General features: G+C 47.8%; 1 pseudogene; it reads left to right on the top strand.

Moving 5' to 3' along the window:
• Positions 1–2,699: 2,699 nt before the first annotated feature.
• On the top strand, positions 2,700–3,326 carry LOC132438671 (translocon-associated protein subunit gamma pseudogene; annotated as a pseudogene).
• Positions 3,327–3,590: the final 264 nt, after the last annotated feature.

Below are 3,590 nucleotides of genomic sequence, written 5' to 3'. Positions count from 1 at the left end.
GTCAAGCCTGACCAGAGGACAAGGGAGCCTGTTGATGTGGTCCATACAGGTAGAGGAAGGATGGTGAGTGGAGCTGGAGGAAAAATGAGAGATGGCCATGTTCCTCTGGGGTAGTCCTGCCCTGGGCACAGGGTCCAGAAATAGATCAGACACAGTCCTTGTCTCCAAGGACCTCTCAGTGACATGAGAGTGGGGCCAAAGTGACATCCAGTAGGGTTAGTGCTGGGATAGAGGGATGAACAAATTGCACGGGCTTTCTGGTCGTGTGGACCATTAAACTGGGGAGGGGTGCGGAGGGGAGGGGTAAAGGGAGGGATGCTTGGCTGCTCTCCCAAGCACACCACGGTGGCACGTTTGCAACATTCTTTAAGATGATGGGAGGATGTGAGAGTTTTCAGGCTGCACGGATAACAGCAACAGCACAGCCTCACAAGCTTCTTGTGGAGATTAAATAAGATCCTGCGTGGATATAAAGCAGAAACTAACACACCATTGTAAAGCAATTATACCCCAATAAAGATGTTAAAAAAAAAAAAAAAAGATCCTGCATGGAAACGGCCTAGCACGGTACTTGGCATGTTGCAGGGGAACTGCAAACGGTAGCCCCATCACCATCTTTGACCTCTCGGCCTCCTCAGGGTGGTCCGGTCAGCTCAACCAAGTTAACAGCAAGGTAGGGGAGCCTCTGAAATCTCGGCCCAGTGACTCTCTGATTTGTGTGGCTACCGTTTGTTTTCTAAATGAATTCTTATTTTATTCTCCTTTATTTATTTTTTTAAATATTTTATTTATTTATTTGGTTGCATCGGGTCTTAGCTGTGGCACATGTGCTCCTTAGTTGTGGCAGGCGGGCTCCTTAGTTATGGCATGCGAACTCTTAGTTGCGGCAGTGGGATCTACTTCCCTGACCAGGGATTGATCCTGGGCCCCCTGCATTGGGAGCGTGAGATCTTAACCACTGCACCACCAGGGAAACCCCTGTGTGACTACCATTTGTCTATTTAGTGCTTGCTCTGTACCACACACTGTGCTAAACGCTTTACAAGTATTATCACAACTTCTATTGGGGGGGATATGTGGATAATATTATTTATTCATTTTTCTTCCTCTGGTGCCTCTTGTGATGGTTTAAAACTGTGCCTGCAAATTCTTTGACGCTCTTCCCATTGAGAGGTGGGGGTCTCTGTCCCCTGCCCTTGAATCTGGGCTGTTCTTAGTAACTTATTTATAACCAGTACAATGCAGTGGAATTGATGCTGCATAACTTTGGAGGATAAGTCAGAGAAAGCCATGCAGCTTCCACCTGGTCTCTTGGAACATGTAGCTGGAGGAAGCCAGGCATTGCATGAGGAATCCAACTACCCTGAGACGTCCATGCTGGGGAGGCCACGTGTGGGCACTTTGGTCCAGCCCAGATGACTACCAGCATTGTGTGCCAGCCATGTGAGGGAGCCGTCCTGGATGTCCAGCCCGGCTGAGCCTTCACATGACTGCAGCCTCAGCTGCCACCTGACTACAACCCCTGGAGAGAGTCCAGCTAAGCCCTCCCCAAACTCCTGACCAGTAAAGTCACAAGTGAAATAAAATGGCTGGTGTGGGCTGCTAAGTTTTGAAATAAAGTTTTATACACTGCTGGTAACTGGAACACCTCCCCACTCTTTCCGTTCCCCAGACTGACTTTATACCTGGCCATGTGACCACTGATTTTGGCTATTGGGATGTGAGTGGATCCCAACCAAAAGTTTGAAATGTGCTCAAGTGATTTGGCCAGCCCTCTTCCACTCCTGTGATGAATCACGGAAAGATCACGCCCCAGATACCTGCTTCCTTTCATCCTAAAATTAAAAAGACCTGAACTCAATCTACAGCCTGAAGCAGAGCTGCCCCAGATGACCTACAGTGCTGTGAGTGAGAAATAAATGCTTGTCGAGGCAAACCACTGAGATTCGGGTGTTGTTTGTGAGCCCGGATCATCACAGTAATAGCTGACTAAGATAAGATTGGTGATGATGCTGTTATTCCCTTTCCCAGATGGTAAAACAAAGCATAAACAGATTAAATGAACTGCTCAGGGCATAGCTAGAAAGGAAGAGCCTGCAATTGTAACTCTCTTTTAACCATTGTCTCTGCAAAGTCACATACACGAATATGTAATGAACGGACCCAAATGTGTATCCAGCCTCTCCGCTCAGTCCCTGCCTGGGCATCTGTGGTACCTTCAGTTCCTGGAGCAGCTGAGGACACTATAGGTGAATAAATAGCCACGGAAAACCTGTTTTCCAGCGTCTAAAGCCTCAACCATGAAGCCTCAGCTGGATGGTCTGTTATCCTTCCCGGAGCACAGAAGAGGTGGCCAAGTGCTTGGAAATATCTAGAAGCTCTGCCGCAGCCTAAACGCGTAAGGAAAGCAGGCAGAGACCCCCTTCATTCTTCCTCCTCTGGTCTCAGAGGTGGGGCATTTTTAAAAGCGTTATGAATTTATACACATTTTGATGCATTCAGAGTTGGGGTACAATCTGTTTGTGTCCGTGGCTGTGTTCGGCTGTGTGTGTGTGTGTGTGTGTGTGTGTGTGTGTGTGTGTGTGTGTGTGTGTGTGTGTGTGTGTGTGTGTGTGTGTGTGTGTGTTGCATCACAAAAGAACAATTGGGAGAAAGTGGCTAAAGGGGGGTTGTTAGCAGATACGGTGGCCACAGGGGTGATGCCAGAGGCCTCTGCCCGGTCGGCGCCTGACTCGGCTCTCCCGTCTCGTGGCTGCGGTTCCACCGTGGCTCCCAAAGGCGGCTCCAAGCAGCAGTCCGAGGAGGACCTGCTCCTGCAGGATTTCAGCCACGACCTCTTGGCCAAGTCCTCGGTGCACTTCTTCGGGAGCGCCTTCATCGTGTCTGCCATCCCCGTCTGGCTACATTGGCGAATATGGCACGTGGATCTTACTCAGTCTGCTGTTCTGTATAGCGTGATGACCCTAGTAAGCACTTATTTGGTAGCCTTTGTATACAAAAACGTGAAATTTGTTCTCAAGCACAAAGTAGCACAGAAGAGGGAGGATGCTGTTTCCAAAGAAGTGACTCGAAAACTTTCTGAAGCTGGTAATGGAAAGATGTCTCGGAAGGAAAAAGATGAAAGAGTCTTGTGGAAGAAGAATGAAGTTGCTGTTTATGAAGCCACAACATTTTCCATCTTCTATAATAATAACACCCTATTTCTGGTCTTGGTCATTGTTGTTTCCTTCTTTATATTGAAGAACTTCAACCCCACAGTGAACTACATTTTGTCCATAAGTGTTTCCTCGGGCCTCATCGCCCTCCTGTCTTCTGGCTCCAAGTAGACCACTTCTGCTTCCCCCCGGCTGCCCTGGCTTTGTATCTATGGGTGGCCTGTGGTATATGGAAAAGTAGCAGGGTGGTCAGGGTGGAAGACACACAAGCTGTTTTTATAAGTCAGGAGTTTGAGGGTTTGAAAAGCCCAACAAAATGTAATTCAGTATTTGTTTATTGGCTCTTTTTTTTTTGACAGATTATTGGAATTAAATGAATTGAAAGGGGGAAAAAAACAAAAAAGAAAGTGGCTGAAGAGACTGGGCTTTGGAGTC

Source organism: Delphinus delphis, chromosome 15, assembly GCF_949987515.2.
Source record: "Delphinus delphis chromosome 15, mDelDel1.2, whole genome shotgun sequence".
Taxonomy (NCBI): Eukaryota; Metazoa; Chordata; class Mammalia; order Artiodactyla; family Delphinidae; genus Delphinus; species Delphinus delphis.
The sequence above is the reverse complement of the archived record's forward strand: the minus strand, read 5'-3'. Positions and strand labels throughout refer to the sequence as shown.